Source organism: Hemitrygon akajei, chromosome 13 (assembly GCF_048418815.1).
Source record: "Hemitrygon akajei chromosome 13, sHemAka1.3, whole genome shotgun sequence".
NCBI lineage: Eukaryota > Metazoa > Chordata > Chondrichthyes > Myliobatiformes > Dasyatidae > Hemitrygon > Hemitrygon akajei.
Genome location: NC_133136.1, coordinates 90876131 through 90899706, shown reverse-complemented (window position 1 = coordinate 90899706; position 23576 = coordinate 90876131). Strand labels below are relative to the sequence as shown.

Genomic DNA, 23576 nt, shown 5'->3' with positions numbered 1-23576 from the left:
GAACAAAAATTACTAGGAAGTTAAAGGATTGGGAAGCTTTTAAAAATGAACAAATTGCAACTAAAATCATTAAGAAGGAAAAGATGGAATACTTAGGTGAGCTAGCCAGTAAGGATACCATTTTTTTCTTCAGGTATATATAGTGTAAAAGGCAGAAGTGGATATCAAACCACTGGAAAATTTCGCTGGAGAGGTTATAATGGGGTGGGGTGCAAGGTGATGGTAGATGAACTAAATAAATATTGTAAATCACACATCTGTGGAAGACACTGGCAGGAGTATGGAAGTCCCAGATGTCAGTGGTCAGAATGTGTCACTTGGGAGAAGGTAGAAGGAAAGGTGATGAGCAGTGTTTTTTTTACTGGAAGGAGAAATCGATATTCATGCCTTCAGATTGGAGCTATGCAGGTGGAATATGATGTGTTTCTCTTCATCCCTGAGGGTGTCAAGTTGAGCAACTCCAGCCATTGCTGTTCTGTCATCATCCCTGCTAGTGTCCCCTTCCAATCAACTTTGGTGAGCTCTTCTCCCGTGCCTCTGTAGTTCCCCTCACTCCACTAATAATGATGCATCTTGTTGTACCTTTTCCCCTCTCAAAGTGCAGGGTGAATTCTAACATGTAATGATCACTGCGTCCACATGGTTTCTTTACCATAAGCTCCCTAATCAAATTTAGTTCATTGCACAATACCCAATTAAGAATTAACTTTTTCCTAGTGGGCACAATTACAAGCTATTCTAAAAGGCATCTCATTGGTATTTTCCAAATTCCCTCTTGAGATCGATCATCAACCTGATTTTCATAATCTACCTCCACCCATGAGTGTGGCAGAGCGCCACCTGGTGACAATGGGGTCCACAAACCAGGGACTCCTGTTATTGTGGCAAATCACCACCAGGTGGAAGTGTTGTCCACAAAAGGGAAAGGTTTACAGCGGTAAGAAGGAGTGTAGAGGCTGGAAACCAACTGCAAGTCGATGAAGTGCCAGACCTGTCCCTAAGTCAGGCAAACTGTCCTTCCATATGAGACAACTTTTCAACATCTTGCCTGTTGGGGTCATATACTGTTTGCAGTTTTCCAGGTGTGGCCTCCTCGAAATAAGTGAGACCCGATGTAGTCTCTGCATTCTGCCCTCTGTCCCGATGAGATTCTGCAGATGCTGGAGATGCAGAGTAACATACACAAAATGTTGGAGGAAGTCAGGAGGTCAGGTAGCTTCTATAAAGGTGGATAAAGCAAAACATGGATTTCCTGCTGAGACCCTTCATCAGGACTGGAAGTGGAGAGAAGCTGGAATAAGATGGTGCAGGGAGTGGAAAGAGTCCAAGCTGGTAGATGATAGGTGAAGCCAGATAAGTGTGAAGGTGAGCGGGTGGAGGAGGTGGGAGATGAAGTGAGACGCTGTGGGGTGGTAGGTGGAAAATGCAAAGGACTGAATAGAAGGAATCTGATAGGATAGGAGAGTGGACCATGGAAAAAAAGGAAGTAAAAGAAGAACCAGAGGGAAATGATCCACAGTGGAGAAGAGAGAAGTGGGGAGACAGAATGGAGGAGACGGGCATATGGGTTAATGAAAAGAAAAGGTGGAGGTAGAAGTTAAAGGTATCGATGTTCATGCCATTGGGTTGTAAACTACCTGGATGTAATATGAGGTGTTGCTCGTCCAACCCAAGAGCACACTCATCGTGTTAGTTAAACAATGAACCAGAAGGGAGACTGGATTGATAACTTTTTCCTGGGATGCCTATTATATCAATCCTCTCTCACCTTAAAGTGGTGCCCTCTGTTTGTTGATTCCACAAAAGTGGGGAAAAGGAAAAATGACAGAAAATCTGCAGCACAATACAGGCCTTTCGTCCCACGAAGTTGTGATGAGCATGTCACTACTTTAGAAATTACTAGGGTTGCCCATTGCCCTTTATTTTTCTAAGCTCCATGTACCTATCCAAAAGTCTCTTAAAAGACCCTATTGTATCCGCCTCCATCACTGTTGCTGGCAGCCCATTCCACGCGCTCACCACTCTCTGTGTAAAAAAACTTACCCCTGACATCTTCTCTGTACCTACTCCCCAGAACCTTAAACCTGTGTCCTCTTGTGGCAACCAATTCAGCCCTGGGAAAAAGCCTCTGACTGTCCACACGATCAATGCGTCTCATCATCTTAGGCCGGTTGGTGGCGCTATAGCATCAGTGCCAGACTCCGGAGCGAAGTTCGAATCCAAGTCGGGCTACCCCAGAGCACACTTTCTATCCATGCCGGGTTGAGCATCGAGCTAGCCACTCGACCTCATGAAAAAACAAGGGTTGACTCAGGAATGTTCATATTGTGACCCGGTTAATCCAAAAGGAGACCAATCCTGACACCAGTCGCCAGACAAAAATGGCTGACTTGTCTGGTGCGACACGCTAAAAAAAAATCATCTTATACACCTCTACCAGGTCACTTCTCATCCTCCGTCGCCCCAAGGAGAAAAGGCCGAGTTCACTCAACTGCGCACTTTCCCTATTCTGTACACTCATAGTTTGGAACACCTGCACAAGGTCAGCCTCAATCTCCTGCACTTCAAGGTGTGAAGTCCCAACCTGACCAACCTCTCTCCAGAACTCAGTCCCTCGAGTACCGGCACCATTCTCGTAAATCTCCTCTGCACTCTTTGCAGCTTGACGTCCTCTTTCCTATAGCAGAGCGCCCAAAACTGAATGCAATAATCCAGGCGCGGATACCCTAACAATACCCTAGCCCTAATGCAACCTGACTAGCCTCTTCTTCAGACCATGAGCCATGAGATATGAGACAGAGGCTGCTTAGCCAATCGAGTCTGCTCCGCCATTCCTTCATGTCCAATTGATTATCTCTCTCAACCCCATTCTCCAGCCTTCTCCCCATAATCTTTGAACATCCATTTAAAATACACTCAATGACTTGGCCTCTACTCAGTCCATGGCAATGAATTCCAAAGATTTACCACTCCCTGACTAAAGAAATTCCTGCTCATCTCTGCTCTCAGTGGATGCCATAAATATTGAGGCAGTGGCCTTTGGTCCCAGACTCTCACAGTGTAGGAAACATCTTCTTCATAGCCACTCTGTCGAGGCCTTTCAATATTTAATAGGTTTCAATGAGATCCCCTCTCTTTCTTCCAGACCAGCGAGTACAGGGTCAAAGCCATCCAACCATCCAACGCTCCTCATACATTAACCCTTTCATTCCTGGAATCATTCTCCGGACCCGCTCCAACACGAGCACATCTTTTTCTCAGATAAGAGTTTAGAAACTGCTCACACCACACCAAGAGTGATCTGACCAATGAGTTATAAAGCTACAGTGTCACATCCTCGCTCTCATATGCTAACTTTACAGTTGCCATCCTTAATCAACTCAATCAGCAAGCAACCTTTAGGGACTCCTGCTCAAGGACTCCCAAGTACCTCTGATTTTTGAATTTTCTCCCATTTATTTTTTCCTATGCCCTTAATCCTTCTACCAATTGTACATGACCGTACACTTGCACACACTGTATTTCATCTGTACTTTGTTGCCTGTTCTCCAAACCTATCAAAGTCCTTCTGCAGACTCCCACTTTGCTCTAAACTACTTGTCCCGTACCTATCTTTGTATCAACTGCAAAGTTCATCACCAAAGTATCAATTCCGTTGTCTATATCATTGAGATTTTATATGAAAAGATGCAGTCTCAATACTGACCCCTACGGAACACCATTAGTTATTGACAGCAAAACAGAATTGCCCACATTATTTTGACTCTTTCTCCCTTGTCAGTCAGCCAATTTTCGATCCACACAAGTATCTTTCCTGTAATTCCATGAGCTGTGATCTTGTTAAGCAGCCTCATGTGGAGCACCTTAGAAACATAGAAAACCTGCAACACAATACAGGCCCTTCGGCACACAAAGCTGTGTCGAGCATGTCCTTACCCTAGAACTACCTAGGCTTCCCTATAAGTCCTCTATTTTTCTAAGTTCCGAGTATCTATCCAGAAGAATCTTAAAAGACCATATAGTTTCTGCCTCAACCACCGCCGCTGGCAGCCGATTCCATGCACTCACTACTCTGCATAAAAAAAACTTACCCTTGATATCTCTCTGTACCTACTTCCAAGCACCTTAAAACTGTGCCCTCTCGTGTTAGCCATTTTAGCCCTCGGAAATAGCCTCTGTCTGTCCACACGATCAATGCCTCTCATCATCTTATACACCTCCATCAGGTCACCTCTTATCCTCTGTCACTCCAAGGAGAAAATGTCGAGTTCACTCAACATATTCTCATAAGGTTTGCTCCCCAATCCAGGCAGCAGCCTTGTATATCCCCTTTGCACCCTTTCTATGGCTTCCACATCCTTCCTGCAGTGAAGCGACCAGAATTTAGCAAATTACTCCGAGTGGTCTGACCAGGGTCCTATATAGCTGCAATATTACCTCTCGGCTCTTAAACTCAGTCCCATGGAAGGTCAATGCCTTCTTAACCACAGAGTCAACTTATGTAGCAGGTTTGAGTGTCCTATGGACTCAGACCCCAAGATCTCTCTGATTCTCCACACTGCCAAGAGTCTTACCATTAATGCTATATTCTGCCATCATATTTGACCTAACAAAATGAACCACTTCGCACTTATCTGTGTTGAACTCCATTTGCCACTTCTCAGGCCAGTTTTGCATCCTATCAATATCCGGCTGTAACCTCTGACAGCCCTCCACACTATCCACAACACCCCCAACCTTTGTTTCACCAGTAAATTTACTAACCCATCCCTTCATTTCCTCATCCAGGTCATTTATAAAAATCATGAAGAATAGGGGTCCCAGAACAGATCCCTGAGGCACACCACTGGTCACTGACCTCCATGCAGACTATGACCTGTCTACAACCACTCTTTGCCTTCTGTGGGCAAGCCAGTTCTTGATCCACAAATTAATGTCCCCTTGGATCCCATACCTCCTTACTTTCTCAATAAGCCTTGCATGGGGTACCTTGTTAAATATCATCTGAAAATCCAAGCAAACAGCATCCACTGCCTCTGCATTTTCTATCCTGCCTGTTATTTCTTCAAAGTATTCCAAGAGATTTCTCAGACACGATTTCCTCTAAAGGAATCCTGCTGACTTTGGCCTACTTCATCATGCATCCCCAATTACAGTACCCAAAAAACTCACCCTTAATACACTCTAACATCTTCTTGACCATTTAGATCAGACTAAATATCATATAATTTTCTTTCTTCTGCCTCCCTCTCTTCTTAAAGAGTGCAGTGACATTTGCAACTTTCTAGTCCGCCAGAACCGTTCCAATATCTAGTGATTCTTGATAGATGATTACTCATTACTTTAAGAGAAAACTAAGGGGGAATATCTTCATTCAGAGGTGGGGAGAGTGTGCAATGAGCTGCCAGAGCAAGTGGCAGGGATGATTTCAACCATTAAGAGAAGTTTGCTAAGGTCAATGGATGAGAGGGACATGGAGGGCTATGGTCCAGGTGGAAGTTGTTGGAAATCGGCAGATTAATGCTTTGGCATGGACTGGATTGGCCGAATGACACTTTCATGTTTTGTAGAGTTTCATGACTCTAATGCCTTCACAATCTCTTCAGCTATATCTTTCTGAACCCTGGGGTATTCACCTTCTGGTCCAGGAGTCTTATCTACCTTCAGGCCTTTCAGCTTCCAAAACAGCTTCTCTCCTTGGTGAAAGCATTTATCCTCACTTCTGCCCCAGATACTCCTGAATGTTTGGCATTTATAGAACTATAGAACCATACAACACTACAGCACAGTACAGGCCCTTCGGCCCTCGATGTTGTGCCAACCCATATAATCCTTTACAAAAAGTACTAAACCCACACTACCCTGTAACCCTCTATTTTTCTTTCATCCGTGTGCCTGTCCAAAAGGCTCTTAAATACCCCTAATGTTTTAGCCTCCACCACCCACCCTGGCAAGTCATTCCAGGCACCCACAACCCAATGTGTAAAAAGTCTCCCCTAAACTTCCCTCCCTTAACTTTGTACATATGCCCTCTGGTATTTGCTATTCGTGCCCTGGGAAACAGGTACTGGCTATCCACCCTATCTATGCCTCTCATAATCTTGTAGACCTCTATCAAGTTCCCACTCATTCTTCTACGCTCTAAAGAGAAAAGTCCCAACTCTGCTGATTAGACAACTCTGCCCATAAAGTCCCAACTCTGCCTCATAAGACTTGTTTTCCAATCCAGGCACCATCCTGGTAAATCTTCTCTGCACTCTCTCCATAGCTTCCACATCCTTCCTATAATGAGGTGACCGGAATTGAACACAATACTCTAAGTGTGTTCTCACCAGAGATGTGTAGAGTTGCAACATGACTTCTCTACTCCTGAACTCAATCCCCCTAATGAAACCTAGCATCCCATAGGCCTTCTTCACCTCCTTGTCAACCTGTGCAGTGACCTTGAAGGGTGTATGGATTTGAACCCCAAAGTCCCTTTGTTTATCCACACACTTAAGTAACCGACCATTAACCTTATACTCAGCCCTCTGGTTTGTCCTTCCAAAATGCATCACCTCACACTTATCCGGATTGAACTCCATTTGTCATTTTTCTGCCTAACTCTGCATCCTGTCTATATCCTCTTGTAACCTTCGACAACCTGCAGCTCCATCCACAACTCCTCCAATCTTGGAGTTGGGTATCTTGAATTGGGATGATGTTTTTTACAGGGAAATGTACTATGGACATGTGTCAATGTTTAAGGATCTCTTGCAGGATGTTAGGGATAAATTTGTCCCGGTGAGGAAGATAAGAATGGTAGGGTGATGGAACCATGGGTGACAGATGAGGTGGAAAATCTAGTCAGGTGGAAGAAGGCAGCATACTTGAGGTTTAGGAAGCAAGGATCAGATGGGTCTATTGAGGAATATAGGGTAGCAAGAAAGGAGATTAAGAAGGGGCTGAGAAGAGCAAGAAGGGGGCATGAGAAGGCCTTGGTGAGTAGGGTAAAGGAAAACCCCAAGGCATTCTTCAATTATGTGAAGAACAAAAGGATGACAGGAGCGAAGGTAGGACCAATTAGAGATAAAAGTGGGAAGACGTGCCTGGAGGCTGTGGAAGTGAGTGAGGTCCTCAATGAATACTTCTCTTCGGTATTCAGCAATGAGAGGGAACTTGATGGTGAGGACAATATGAGTGAGGTTGATGTTCTGGAGCATGTTGATATTAAGGGAGAGGAGGTGTTGGAGTTGTTAAAATACATTAGGATGGATATGTCTCTGGGGCCTGACGGAATATTCCCCAGGCTGCTCCATAAGGCGAGGGAAGAGATTGCTGAGCCTCTTGCCAGGATCTTTATGTCCTCGTTGTCCACGGGAATGGTACCAGAGGATTGAAGGGAGGCGAATGTTGTCTCCTTGTTCAAAAAAGGTAGTAGGGTAGTCTGGGTAATTATAGACCAGTGAGCCTTACATCTGTGGTGGGAAAGCTGTTGGAAAACATTCTTAGAGATAGGATCTATGGACATTTAGAGAATCATGGTCTGATCAGGGACAGTCAATATGGCTTTCTGAAGGGCAGATCATGTCTAACAAGCCTGATAGAGTTCTTTGAGGAGTTGACCAGGCATATAGATGAGGGTAGTGCAGTGGATGTGATCTACATGGATTTTAGCAAGGCATTTGACAAGGTTCCACAAGGTAGGCTTATTCAGAAAGTCAGAAGGCATGGGATCTAGGGGAGTTTGGTCAGATGGATTCAGAATTGGCTTGCCTGCAGAAGGCAAAGGGTCGTGGTGGAGGGAGTACATTCAGATTGGAGGGTTGTGACTAGTGGTGTCCCACAAGGATCTGTTCTGGGACCTCTACTTTTCATGATTTTTATTAACCACCTAGATGAGGGGGTAGAAGGGTGGGTTGGCAAGTTTGCAGATGACACCACCGATGAAGGCAGATTATTATCTGAATGGTGTAGAGTTAGGTAAGGGAGAAATACAAAGAGATCTATGAGTCCTTGTTCATCAGTCACTGAAGGTGAATGAGCAAGTGCAGCAGGCAGTGAAGAAGGCTAATGGAATGTTGGCCTTTAGTACAAAGGGAATTGAGTACAAGAGCAAGGAAATCCTTTTGCATTTGTACAGGGTCCTGGTGAGACCACACCTGGAGTACTGTATACAGTTTTGGTTTCCAGGGTTAAGGAAGGACATCCTGGCTGTAGAGGAAGTGCAGCGTGGATTCACGAGGTTAATTCCTTGGATGTCCGGACTGTCTTATGCAGAGAGGTTAGAGAGATTGCACACACTGGAATTAAGGAGATTGAGAGGGGATCTGTTTGCAACATATAAGATTATTAAGGGATTGGACAAGATAAAGGCAGGAAATACGTTCCAGATGCTGGGAGAGTCCAGTACCAGAGGGCATGGTTTGAGAATAAGGGGTAGGTCATTTAGGACAGAGTTAAGGAAAAACTTCTTCTCCCAGAGAGTTGTGGGGGTCTGGAATGCATTGCCTCGGAAGGCAGTGGAGGCCAATTCTCTGGATGCTTTCAAGAAGAAACTAGATAGGTATCTTATGGATAGGGGAATCAAGGGATATGGGGACAAGGCAGGAACCGGGTATTGATAGTAGATGATCAGCCATGATCTCAGAATGGCCAAATGGCTCGAAGGGCCAAATGGTCTACTTCTGCACCTATTGTCTATTGTCTATAATGACACCAAGGTTAGTGGTGTTGTAGATAGCGTAGAGGATTGACGAAGATTGCAGAGAGACATTGATAGGATGCAGAAAGTGGGCTGAGAAGTGGCAGATGGAGTTCAACCCGGAGATGTTTGAGGTGCTACACTTCGGAAGGACAAACTCCAAGGCAGATTACAAAGTAAATGGCAGGATACTTAGTAGTGTGGAGGAGCAGAGGGATCTGGGGGTACATGTCCACAAATCCCTGAAAGTTGCCTCACAGGTAGATAGGGTAGTTAAGAAAGCTTATGGGGTGTTAGCTTTCAAGGTATAGAGTTTAAGAGACTCGACGTAATGATGCAACTCTATAAAACTCTGGTTAGGCCATACTTGGAATACTGTGTCCAGTTCTGGTCGCCTCACTATAGGAAGGATGTGGAAGCATTGGAAAGGGTACAGAGGAGATTTACCAGGATGCTGCCTGATTTAGAGAGTATGGATTATGATCAGAGATTAAGGGAGCTAGGGCTTTACTCTTTGGAGAGAAGGAGGATGAGAGGAGACATGATAGAGGTGTACAAGATATTAAGAGGAATAGATAGAGTGGATAGCCAGCGCCTCTTCCCCAGGGCACCACTGCTCAGTACAAGAGGACATGGCTTTAAGGTAAGGGGAGGGAAGTTCAAGAAGGATATTAGAGAAAGGTTTTTCACTCAGAGAGTGGTTGGTGTGTGGAATGCACTGCCTGAGTCAGTGGTGGAGGCAGATACACTAGTGAAGTTTAAGACAGGTATATGGAGGAATTTACGGTGGGGGTTATATGTGAGGCAGGGTTTGAGGGCCAGCACAACATTGTGGGCCGAAGGACCTGTAATGTGCTGTACTATTCTTTGTTCTATGTTCTAATCTTCATGTCATCTGCGAACTTACTCACCCATCCTGCCGCCTCTACATCCAGGTCTTTTATAAAAATCACAAATAGCAGGGGTCCCAGAACAGATCCTTGTGGCACTCCACTAGTCACCGATCTCCAGGCAGAATACATTCCTTCCACAACTACCTCTGCTTTCTTCCTTTAAGCCAATTTTTTACCCAAACAGCCAAGGTTCCACTAAATATGCCTCATGACTTTCTGGATGAATCTCTCGTGATGGACCTTGACAAATGCCTTGCTAAAATCCATGTAGACCACGTCTACTGCCCTACCCTCATCAATTTCTTTTGTTACCTCTTCAAAAAAACTCAATTAGGCTCGTGAGGCATGAACTGCCCTTAACAAAGCCATGCTGACTATTCCTAATCATACTATACCTCTCCAAATGTTCGTAAGTCCTGCCTCTCAGGATCTTCTCCATCAATTTACCAATCACTGGGTTGGGGTCCGGTCCGGAGCCCGCCTTCTGGGTCTTGCTCCGGTCTGCTTACTCCGGACTCCGGGCCTTGCAGCCATCCCTCTTGTCACACGGAGCCATTGGATCATCTTGGCTTAAGGAGGTACACCTGTTGCCTATTAGGGGGCAGGTGTTTATAAGGGGCTCGGGGACTGAGCCTAGTTGTGGGGTCATCCTGCTCCGAAGCCGGTTTAACCAGCTCTGTACCTGGGCTGCCGGCTCTGAATCCTGTCTGTACCTGTTTCGCCCGCTCTGGATCTGGTTCTACCCTGGTTGCCGCCCTGCTCTGTATCCTGTTCTGCCCTGGTTGCCGGCCTGTTCTGTATATGCTCTATTCCAGTTGGTCTTGTTCCCCTGCTTCTCTCCTGTGCGCTGGTCCCGCTGTTCCACGTTATTCGCCTTGCCCGCGCTGTCGGTTGCCTTTACCAATGTACCCGGTGTATCACTGTAGTCCTGCTGCTCACCCTGGACCCAGCTTCCTTTTGATCCCTTGCCTCCGTCGGGCAGGTCTGGCCGGACTGCCACTGCCCAGAGGGGGTTCTGCCTTTTCCTACCCATTGCCTCCGTCGGGGAGGTCCGGCAGGACTGCCACTGCCCAGCGGGGGTTCTGCCCTTTCCACCTATTGCTCCTTAAGGGTTGTGCCCCGCACCTGCCCAGGTGTTCGCTTCTTGCCCAGGCCTCTGTTTCTCTGCCTGGGAGGCAGCCCTGCCCGGGGCCCTAAGGACTCCTACCCTTTCCTCCCCTCGTTTCCCATGGGTTGTGCCCCGCAGCTGCCCAGGTGTCCGCGCCTTGTCCAGGCCTCCATGTTTCCACCTGGGTGGCGGCCCTGCCATGAGGAATCCTCCTGTCTGCCACGAACTCTGGGATCCTCCTGTTTGCCATGAACTCTGGAATCATGAGGAATCCTCCTGTCCTGCCTGAACAATGGGGATCCTTCTGCCCTGCCTGAACACTAGGATCCTCCTGCCTGCCACGAACTCTGGGATCCTCCTGCCTCGTCCGAACTCCGGGATCAAGCCCCACCTGCCTTACCCCTTGCATGCCATGGCATCCCCATCCTGTCCTACCCCTAATACTTCAGTGTCTGCGTCCTGCATTTGGGTCCAATCCTGCCCCCATTCCTGACACACTGAGGTAAGACTCACTGGTCTATAATTTCCTGGGTTATCTCTACTTCCTTTCTTGAATAAAGGAACAATATCCACAACCGTACAATCCTTCCAAACTTCTCCTGTCCCCATTGATGATGCAAAAATCATTGCCAGAGGCTCAGCAATCTCCTCCCTTGCCTCCCACAGTAGCCTGGGATACATGTAATCTGGTCCCAGTGACCTATCCAACTTCATGCTTTCCAAAAGCTCCAACACGTCCCCTTTCTTAATATCTACATGCTCAAACTTTTCAGTCTGCTGCAAGCTATCACTACAATCACCAAGATCCTTTTCCACAGTGAATACTGAAGTAAAGCATTCATTAAGTACCTCTGCTATTTCCTCCAGTTCCATACACACTTTCCCACAGTCACCCTTGATAGGCCCTATTCTTACACATCTTATCCTCTTGCTCTTCACATATTTATAGAATGCCTTGGGGGTTTCTTTAATGCTGCCCACCAAGGCCTTCTCATGGCCCCTTCTAGCTCTCCTAATTTCCTTCTTATGCTTCTATTAGCCTTATAATCTTCTAGATCTCTAACTTTACCTAGCTCTCCGAACCCTTTGTAAGGTTTTCTTTGCTTCTGGACAAGATTTATTACAGCCTTTGTACACCACGGTTCCTGTACCCTACCATAACTTCCCTGTCTCATTGGAATGTACCTATGCAGAACTCTACACAAATGTCCCCTGAACATTTGCCAGATTTCTTCGGTACTTTTCATTGAGAACACCTGTTTCCAATTTAAGCTTCCAATTTCCTGTCTGATAGCCTCATAAGATGCTGTCTGGCCTGCTGTATTCCATCAGCATTTTGTGTGTGTTGTTAATAAATTTAATGACACAATTGTAGTGGGTGACTCCAATCTGCAGGAGAATTGGGAAAGTCAGATTTGCATCAGATGGCAAGAGAGGGAATGTATTGAATGCTTACGAAATACCTTTTTAGAGCAGCTGATGGTTGAACCTACTCGGGGAACTGCTATCTTAGATTGGGTGTTGTGTAATAACCCAGATCTTATTAGGGACGTTAATGCAAAAGAATCGTTAGAAGGCAGTGACCATAATACGATTGAATTCCTTCTGCAATTTGTGAGGGAGAAGCATAGGTCACATGGGTAGTGTCACAATGGAATAAAGAGAATTACAGAGGCATGAGAGAGGAATTTCCCCAGGTGGACTGGAGAAGGATTCTGGTGGGCATGACACCAGAGCATAAATGGCTGACGTTTCTGACAATAGTTCATAATGTACAGGATAGATATGTCCCGCAGAAGTAGTTCTCAAACAGCGGGGCTATGTACCGTGGCTGACAAAGGAAGTTAAGGACTATATAAAAGCCAAAGAAAGTGCGTATAAGGTAGCAAAAGTGTGTAGGAAGTTAGATAATTGGGTAGCTTTTAAAATCCGAAACAGACAACTAAAAAAAAGCTATATGAAGTGGAAAGCTGAAATATGAGAGCAAACTAGACAATAATATGAACCATTATAAAAATGTGAAAGAGAAGTGAGAGTTGATAATAGACCACTGGAAAATTATGCTTATGGGGTAGAAATGGGGAAGAGATGGTAGATGAACTTGATAGGTACTTTGCATCCGTATTCTGTGTGGAAGACACCAACAGTGTGCTAGAGATCCGTGAGTGTCAGGGAGCAGGAGTGAGTGCCATTGACAATAGACAATAGACAATAGGTGCAGAAGTAGACCACTCGGCCCGTCGAGCCTGCACCGCCATTTTGAGATCATGGCTGATCAATTCCTATCAATACCCAGTTCCTGCCTTGTCCCCATATCCCTTGATTCCCCTATCCATAAGATACCTATCTAGCTCCTTCTTGAAAGCATCCAGAGAATTGGCCTCCACTGCTTTCCGAGGCAGTGCATTCCAGACCCCCACAACTGTCTGGGAGAAGAAGTTTTTCCTTAACTCTGTCCTAAATGACCTACCCCTTATTCTCAAACCATGCCCTCTGGTACTGGACTCTCCCAGCATCTGGAACATATTTCCTGCTTCTATCTTGTCCAATCCCTTAATAATCTTATATGTTTCAATCAGATCCCCTCTCAATCTCCTTAATTCTAGCGTGTACAAGCCCAGTCTCTCTAACCTCTCTGCGTAAGACAGTCCAGACATCCCAGGAATTAACCTCGTGAATCTACGCTGCACTTCCTCTGCAGCCAGGATGTCCTTCCTTAACCCTGGAGACCAAAACTGTACACAATACTCCAGGTGTGGTCTCACAAGGGCTCTGTACAAATGCAAGAGGATTTCCTTGCTCTTGTACTCAATTCCCTTTGTAATGAAGGCCAATATTCCATTAGCCTTCTTCACTGCCTGCTGCACTTGCTCATTCACCTTCAGTGACTGATGAACAAGGACTCTGAGATCTCTTTGTATTTCTCCCTTACCCAACTCTACACCGTTCAGATAATAATCTGCCTTCCTGTTCTTACTCCCAAAGTGGATAACCTCACACTTATTCACATTAAACATCATCTGCCAAGTATCTGCTCATTCACTCAGCCTATCCAAGTCACCCTGAATTCTCCTAACATCCTCATCACATGTCACACTGCCACCCAGCTTAGTATCATCAGCAAATCTGATGTTATCTTCTATGCCTTCATCCAAATCGTTAATGTAAATGGTAAACAGCTGTGGTCCCAATACCGAGCCCTGTGGCACCCCACTAGTCACCACCTGCCATTCCGAGAAACACCCATTCACCGCTACCCTTTGCTTTCTATCTGCCAACCAGTTTTCTATCCATGTCAATGCCTTCCCCCTGATTCCCTGAGCTTTGATTTTAGCCACCAATCTTCTATGTGGGACCTTATCAAATGCCTTCTGAAAATCGAGGTACACTACATCCACTGGATCTCTCCCATCTAACTTCCTGGTTACATCCTCGAAAAACTCCCAACAGATTAGTCAAGCATGATTTACCCTTGGTAAATCCATGCTGGCTCGGCCCAATCCTAGATATGCTATCTAGATATGCCACTATTTCATCCTTAATAATGGACTCTAGCATCTTTCCCACCACCGATGTCAGGCTGACAGGTCGATAATTCTCTGTTTTCTCCCTCCCTCCTTTCTTAAAAAGTGGGATAACATTAGCCATTCTCCAATCCTCAGGAACTGATCCTGAATCTAAGGAACATTGGAAAATGATTACCAATGCATCCGCTATTTCCAGGGCCACCTCCTTTAGTACCCTAGGGTGCAGACCATCTGGACCTGGGGATTTGTCAGCCTTCAATCCCATCAGTCTTCTCATCACCGTTTCCTTCCGAATGTCAATCTGTTTCATTTCCTCTGTTACCCTATGTCCTTGGCCCATCCATACATCTGGGAGATTGCTTGTGTCTTCCTTAGTGAAAACAGATCTAAAGTACTCATTAAATTCTTCTGCCATTTCTCTGTTTCCCATAACAATTTCACCCAATTCATTCTTCAAGGGCCCAACATTGTTCTTAACTATCTTCTTTCTCTTCACATACCTAAAAAAGCTTTTGCTATCTTCCTTTATATTCCTGGCTAGCTTGTGTTCGTACCTCATTTTTTCTCCCCGTATTGTCTTTTTAGTTAAAAATTACTAAGGAAAACGTTTGAGGCAAACTCAGGTTCTTAAAGTGGATAAGTCACCTGGACAAAATTGACTACATCCCAGAGTCCTGAGAGAAGTTGCTGAAGAGATAACAGATGCATTGGTCATGACCTGTCAAGAATCACTTGATTCTGGTATGGTCCCGGAGGACAGGAAAATTGCAAATTTTAATCCACTCTTTGAGAAGGGAGGAAGGCAAAAGAAAGCAAATTATAGTCCAGTTAACCTAACCTCAGTGGATGGGAAAGCTTTGGAATCTATTAGAACAGTCTATTTTGGGGTACTAGGAGACTAATTATAAAATAAGTCAAAGCCAGCATACCTTCTGTACAGGGAAATCTTGCCTGACAAATCTGTTAGAGTTCTTCGAGGAAGTAATAAGCAGGATGGACAAACAAGAGGCAGTGGATATCATTTACTTCGACTTTCAGGAAGCATCTGATAAGGTGTCACACATGAGACTGCTTAACAGGATAAAAATCAGAAGAAATACTGGCATGGATAGAAGAAGTCTATGATGGTCAAGAGGCAGTGAGTGGGAATAAAAGGGACCTTTTCTGGTTGGCTAGCAGGACTAGTGGTCTTCAGGGGTCAGTATTCAGTCCGCTACTTCTCACATTATTTGTCAACGATTTTGACAATCGAATTTGTGGCTTTGTGGCAAGGTTTGCGGATGATTCAAAGATAGGTGGAGGCGTTGCTAGTACTGAGGAAGAAATGCGAGTGCAGCAGGACACAGACAAATTTGAAGAACGGGCAAAAAAGTGGCGGGTGGAATACAATACTGGGAAATGTGCGATAATGCATTTTGGTAAAAGGAACAATAGTGAACTATTATCTGATTGGGGAGAAAGTTCCAATAACAGAACTGCAGAAGGAAATATGAGTCCTCGGGCAAGACTCCCAGAAGGTTAATTTACAGGTTGAGTCTGTGGTAAAGAAGACAAATGCAATGCTGGCATTTATTTAAAATGAAGTAAAATATATAAACAAGGAGATAATGCTGATACTTTATAAGACACTACTTAGGCCGCACTTAGAATATTTTGGACGCATATCTCAGGAAAGGTGTGTTGTCATTGGAGAGAGTCCAGAGGATGTTCAAGAAGACTATTCCAGGAATAAAGGGGTTAACATATGAGGAGCATTTCCCAGCCTTGGGCCTGTACTCTTGCACTGACCTATGTTTAATAAATGCAGGTGGGTGATGTTAAATCTCAATGAAAACCACCGAATGTGGAAAGGTCTAGATAGGTTGGATAAGGAGAGGACTTTTCGTATGGTGGGGATAGCCATAACAGAGGGCACAGCCTCAAAACTGAGGAGCAACCTTTCAGTGTAGTTAAGGAGGATGTTATTTAGTCAGAGAGCAGTAAATCTGTGGAATTCTCTGACACAGATGGTGGTGGGGTCCATGTCTGTAGGTACATTTAAGGCAGAAGGAAATAGTTTGCTGATCAGTCAGGATATGCCGAGGAGGCAGGTGCATGGGGTTGAGTGAGAACCGGGATTAGCCATGATAGAACGGTGGAGCAGACTCGATGGGGCTGAATGGCCTAATTCTGCTCTTATGTCTTATGGTCTTATACTGCTAGTGTCTTACACAGTGAAGATTGACACAAAATACCTATTACGTTTGGCCACTATTTCCTCTTTCCTCTGTTACTAACTCACCAGCATCATCTTCCAGTGGTACAATATCAACTCTTGCCTCTCTTTTACTCTTTATATATCTGAACAACTTTTGATACTTTATATTATTGGCTCACTTACCTTAATTTTTCATCTTGTGTCTCCTGTGTGTGTGTTTCTTTTTTAGTTGTCTCCTGTTGGTTATGTAAAATCTTTCCAATCCTCTAACATCCCATCCCATTTTCTTGCTATATTATATGACCCCATTTTTGTGTTTATCAAGAACAGGAGAAAATCTGTAGATGCTGGAAATCCAGGCAACACATACACAAAATGCTCGAGGAATCTAGGAGGCCAGGCAGCATATATGGAAAATAGTAAACAGTCGACGTTTCAGGCCGAGACCCTTCATCAAGACTGCGAGAAAAAATGAGATGTCAGGGGAAGAACTGTGGGGGTGAAAGTGGTGGAAGAAGTGGTAAGTGATGGGTGAAACTGGGAGAGGGGGAGTAGTGAAGGAAAAAATTTCTTAGGATATAATTTCCTTAACAATTCTTGAAAGATCATTGCTAATGCCTTCACATCTCATCAGCCACCCCTTTCAGATCTCCGGGGTGTACACCATCTGGTCCAGATGACCTATTTACCTTCAGACCATATCTGCATCCCAAGAACCCTCTCCCAAGTAACGTAACTTTACACATTCTGACCACTGACATCTGGGAATTCCATATTCCTGCCAGTGTCTTCCACAGATAAGAGTGATATACAATACTTATTCAGTTCATGTGCCATCACCTTGCACCCCCACCTCATTACTACCTCTCCAGTGCCATTTCTCAGTGGTCTGATATGTACTTTCACCTCTCTTTTACACCATATTTACGTACCTGAAGAAAAATTTGGTATCCTCTTTAAAGTTACTGGCTAGATCACCTATGTATTCCATCTTTTCCTTCTTAATTATCTTAGTTGCATTCTATTGGTTTTTAAAAGCTTCCCAATCCTTTAACTTCCTAGTAATTTTTGCTCTGTGCCCTGACTTTGGTTTTTATGTTGTCTTTGATTTCTCTTATCAGCCACGGTTTTGTCACCTTACCTTTAGAATACTACTTGCTCTTTGTGATGTATATGTCCTGTGCCTTCTGAATTGCTTCCAGAAATTCCAGAATTGCTGCTCTGTGTTCATCCTTGCATGTGTTCTTTTCAAATCAATTCTGACTAATTTTTCTCTCATGCATCTCTGATTCTCTTTATTCCACATCTGTCTTCAGCTTCTCTTTCTCTAATGTCAGGGTGAATTTGATCATATTATACACCACTAAGGGTTCCTTGCACTTAAGTGACCTAATTAATTCATTACAACACCCAATCCAGAATAGCTGATCCCCAAGTGGGCTCAATCACGAGCTGCTCTATAAAAGCATCTTGTAGGCATTCTAGGAATTTTTCCTCTTCAGACCAACACCATCCTAATTTTCCTAATCACCTGCATGACAATCCCTCATGACTATTGTAACATTGCCCTCTTGGCACGCATTTTCTAACTCCCATTGTAATTTGTGGACCACATACTGTACTTATTACTGTTTTTACGTCTCTATACAATTCCCATAAGGGATTTTTTTTTACATTTGCTGTTCCTTAATTCCACCCACAAATTCCACAGCTTCCAACACTATGCCACCTCTTTCTAATGATTTTATTTAATATTTTAGCACCAGAGCCACACTACCCCACTACCAGCATGTTCTTGGCTTATTCTTTCAAGAAACATATAAGTATCTGGGAAACAAGAGGACCTGCAGATGCTAGAAATCTAGAGAACTACACACAGAGTGCTGGAGGAGCTCAGCATGTCAGGCAGCATCTATGGATGGGAATCAACATTTCAGGCCAAGATCCTTCATTGGGACTCTGGATACCCATGTATCTGGAATATCAACAAGCAAACAAATTAGAATGTAGTGCGAAGTAGAAAAACCCTTTGACAAAATTTAGTTCAAGGCTTAAAAATAAACCTGCCAAACAGAGCTCAATAGTTAACAAATACAACAAAGGCAATAAAAACTTTCATCAATACCGACATTGACCTTTTTTATATAACAATATGTTGGTCCAATTTCAATCAGTAAAATTTACAAAGATAAATAAGAGATTTAGAAAACTTTAGAAAATACTATTTATACTCAATCCCACTTAGATTAACAGTGCCTTGGACAGAATGACGAAGAGAAATAACACACATGAAAAAAAATCACACAACAGTCAGATAAAACTTCTAAGTATATAGTTCAATCAAAAATGAACAGGATTCAGCACTCCATGTGTGTATATGTATCATCACAATGGGAAAAAAAAACATTAACCAGTGGAATGAGTATGACCCTCCATGGGAGACTCTCAATGATCTGAGCAGACGAGATGGTGACAGGGAAGCATCTTCCCAGAAACAGTGGGGTTCCTTGCAGAAATACAAGATAATGTGGTTGACATAAGAAAAAAAAAAGAAATACAAACAAACAAGGCAGTAAATGCAGAAAATGCCAAGAGAAACCAGACACAATCCAACACATTTCAGGATCCTGCAGCAGTTTAACTCAATCTGATTACTTATGCAAGTACAATCAAGTGGCAAATATCATTCACCAAAATCTTGCTTTAAAATAAAACCTCATGAATGTCCCCTATTACTTCATAAAGGCACCATAAATTCAAGCCTGATCCAGTTTTAGAGTCAAAATCTTACAAATTATATGATAATCAATACATTATTTCAGATAGGACAATCCATAATAACCATCCGGATATAATATTACAGCATAAACAAGCAGTAACAACTCCCTTGATCGATAAAACCATTCCCAGCACACACATTCCTCGACCAGTGGAGCACCTCACCACAGTTATTGTTTGTGACATCAGTCAGACAACCGAATTATTTTCACTGTCAATCAGCTTCCAAATGTTACTACTCTGTCATTCGTTGTCACACCCTGCTGCTGACTCCCTTCTCTTCATCATACGTTCTTACCCTGACCATCATCCGGAGCCCCAAACACTGTCCTGTGCAGACCTGTCTCTGGTTTCTGACTCTGCTTCATTGAACATCCAACTGATAGCTTCCCATTCTGCCTTCAGTCCTTAGAAGACAGTGGTGTTTTCTAACAACCTGTTAGAAGCCGGGAAAATAACTCATAATGTGGAAATTAGTCGTGATTAAGGAGGTTAACTACCAATGTCATTCTTCCTCAGCCCAGAGATTAGAGGGATAAAGAACATCTCAAACAGAACTGCAGTCAGCTCTACTTCTTCAGTCTGCAGAAAATTCAAGGGAAACCTCCACCCACAGAGTGGTGACTGTTTGGAACCCATCACCACAGGGAGAGCAAAAGATGAAAAACAGGGGAGGATTTAAAAGGACTGTTGTGGAACAGAATCACTGGCAGGGTCCAGCCGGCCAAAGTTGAGTCTCTACTCAGTCTACTGTATACTAGTTGTGTTACAAATTCACTAAGTACCGGAGACAGAGTTTAAGATAGCAATGATTTATTTGTCTCAAAACCAGAAGATTAAACTCCAGTCCCATAAATGGTAAATATGCAGCAGCAGAAACTCCTTCCATGCCCAGTGAACAGGCTGCAGAACTGGGTGTGATGAGCAGCAGCAATAATTGCAGAGTGCAGCACTGACAGTCAGTCTCGAAATTGCATTCAGCAACAGTGATGGACAAATATCCAGCATGCAGCTTATGGAAACTTTCTCCCCAGTGTGAACCCGGTAGTGTGTCATAAGTGTAACACGCTGTAAGGTTTCACTGCTAATGTAATGGCCTCTCTGTAATGTTTCACTGCTGAGGTAATGGTTTCTCTGTAGCAGCAATGTTTAGGTTACAAACAGAGACAACGAGGTTTTGGAGTGCGGGGCTATCCAATGAGAGAAATGGAAGAGAATTTTGCGAGTCTGGAAGAGAGATTTTTGTGGTCGTTTGCTGGGGAGAGATGAGAAGGCATGAATGGAGAGAGTGGGCCCTTTTTCTTTTTTTTTCTTTAATCACTCTGCAGTTAAAGTAAAAATTATGAAGCTCAATCGTTTAATCACATATTGTGTACCATCTGTTATTTCGGGGTATTGATTTTTAACAGGTGAAACATTGCGCAGTATCCACCAAAATGAGATTTCTTAAGTTTGGCCAGGCTGGGGGGGGGCAATCACCCCCTAGATTAAGCTGCTAGCCGAAGTGAGAGTTATATAAGTTTAGATGACTGAGTGAATTGCTTCCCACATTCAGAGCAGGTGAACAGCCTCTCCCCAGTCTGAACTCAATGATGCACATTTGCTTGATTTGGCTGAGAGAATGTCTTCCCACAGTCCGAGCAGGTAAATGGCCTCTCCCCAGTGTGAACTGACTGGTGTGCTTGTAGGCTAGCTGACTGTGTGAATCCCTTCCCACAGTCCGAGCAGGTGAACAGTCTCTTTCCAGTGTAAACTCGCTGATGTACCTTCAGTCGGGATGACTGATTAAATCCCTTCCCAGAGTCTGAGCAGGTGAACGACTTCTCCCCAGGGTGAATTGACTGGTGTGCAAGTACATTTGCAGGTCAGATGATCGAGTGAATCCCTTCCCACAGTCTGAGCAGGTGAACCGCCACTACCCAGTGTGAACTGACTGGTGTCTCCGTAGGTATGATGGCAAAGTGAATCCCTTCCCACAGTCCGAGCAGGTGAATGGCCTCTCCCCAGTGTGAACTCGCTGGTGTCCTTGAAGGGTTGATACCTGAGTGAATCCCTTCCCACAGACTGAACAGGTGAATGGCCTCTCCCCAGTGTGAACTTTCTGGTGTACCTTCAGATTACATAAGCAAGTGAATCCCTTCCCACAGTCCAAGCAGATGAATGGCCGCTCCCTGGTGTGAACTCGCTGGTGTGCTATTAGGTCAGATGACCGAGTGAATCCCTTCCCACAATCTGAGCAGGTGAATGCCTTCACCCCAGTGTGAACTCGCTGGTGTCTTTGTAGATGAGATGAGCAAGTGAGCAACCGTGCCATGCACTGCTCTTTATCAGATTACGGTATTGCTTTGCACTGTTGAAACTATATGTTAACTATAACTATATGTAACTATGTGGTCTTGTAGCTTTAGTTTTGTCTGATGGGTTTGTAGTTCCTTGCTAAGACGGTAGTGCGATATCAATACGCAGCAGCCTCTCCGGAATCTGGATTGGGGATTACCAAACGTTATGTGGTTTTTCTTGTGTGGTCTGTTTTGTGCTTTTTCATGATATCATTCCGGAGAATGTTGTCTCATTTTTTACCTGCATTGTATTTGTGGTTTATAAATGACAATGAACTGAATCTGAATCTGAATCCCTTCCCACAGTCCGAGCAGAAGAATGGCATGGCATCTCCCCAGTGTGAACTCGCTGATGTTACTTCAGTTGGGATGACTGAGTGAATCCCTTCCCACAGTCTGAGTGGCCGTTCCCTGGTATGGACTCGCTGGTGAGCCATTCGGTCAGATGACTTAGTGAATCTTTCCCCACAAATTCAGCAGATGACCAGCCTCTGCCCAGTGTGAACTGACTGGTGTGTCCACCGGTGGGAAGACCGACTGAATCCCCTCTCACCCATAGAACAGTGAATGGCATTGTCCCAGCGTGAACTTGCTGATGTACCTTCATGAGATGACCTTGAATCCCCACAGTCTGAAAAGGTGAATGGCTCTCCCCTGTGTAAACTGACAGGCATGCCAGTCAGTCAGATGATCGAGTAAATCCTTCCCCACCTTCTGAGCAGGAAGGATGGTTGAATGAATCCCTTGCTCCATTTCTTACATACATGGACAGAGACAGCAAAACTGGCGTGTTGTGTTCAAGATTCCTGTAGATAAATTCCTTGTCATTTTAACCTGAAAAAAAGATTTATAAGATCCATCAATGGATGAAGGACAACATTTCAGATGAGATCACTTTAGTTGTCAAGGTGTGATCTGACATCACACTGTTAAGAGGTTCAACTGAAGATGGAGAGAGAAATCATCTTCTAACTGGGCACAGTGCTGGTATCTGGAATGACCATCAAACTCTCTGATGCTCTCTATACGAATGGGGCATTTCTGCCATCTTCAATCTGTGTCCTGGCTCAGTCTGATTCTCTCCATTGGCATTATTCCCTGATTCCACTGAGCTGGATGGGTGTCTGGCTCCACAGTAACTGAAACACTCTCATGCAAATAGCCTTTGTTGATGTGCAGCTGGGATTTTCTTTTATATACTGTTAATTTAAAGTTCCACAGTTTTAAAGCCATGTACACATTTCCTGCCCAGATGAATGGTTAGTCCACACAGCTGTTAAAAGGAATGAAATTAGTTCATTTTCTTGTCAGAGAGTCATAGAAAAGTACAACACAGAAACAGATCCTTTGGCCCATCTAGTTTGTGCTGAACTATTTAAATTTTATACTCCCGTACCCCTACAATCCAGGTACCTATACAAAACTCCAACATGTTGCAATCGAGCTCGCATGCACCACTTGCGCTGGTTGCTCATTCCAAACCTGGATGATCATCTCTGTGAAGACGTTTCCCCTCATTTTCCACTTAACATTTCATCTTTTACCCTTAACCCATGTCCTCTGGTTGTAGTGCCACCCAATCTCAGTGGAAAAAGCCAGCTTGCATTTACTCATCCATACCCCTCATAATTTTGTTACATTTCCATCAAATCTCCCCTCAATTTTTTACATTCCAAGGAATAAAGCCCAGACCTGTTCAATCTTTCTTTATAACCCAAGTCCTCCAGACCTGGCAACATACTTGCAAATTTTCCCTGAACTCTTTCAACCTCTTTTACATCTTCCTGTAGGTTGGTAACCAAAACTGCACACAATACTCCAAATTAGGCCTCACAAAGTCTTGTACAAAGTCAACATAACATCCATTTACTGTACTCAGTACATTGGTTCATGAAGGCCAATGTGCCAAAATCTTTCTGTCCCTATCTACCTGTGACACCACTTTCAGTGAATTATAGACCTTTCTTCTACAGCACTCCTCAGTGTCCTACCATTCACTGTGTAAGACCTGGGTCCTACCAAAGTGCAATACCTTGCACTTGTCTGCATTA

The 23576-nt window shown here is 44.2% G+C and overlaps 1 protein-coding gene across 3 annotated transcripts in view; it reads left to right on the top strand.

Annotated features, from left to right (window-relative positions):
• The window catches only part of LOC140738061 (uncharacterized), a 44344-nt gene that overhangs the window by 17703 nt on the left and 3065 nt on the right, over positions 1 to 23576 (top strand). The window contains exons 3-4 of one of the 3 annotated variants that reach the window (XR_012101299.1): positions 16739 to 16928; positions 19706 to 21953. The gene's annotated coding sequence lies outside the window, so the exon portion shown is untranslated. Of the gene's footprint in view, positions 1 to 16733; positions 16929 to 19705; positions 22165 to 23576 lie in introns of all 3 variants that reach the window. The other 2 variants (XR_012101297.1, XR_012101298.1) reach the window with 2 other exon arrangements.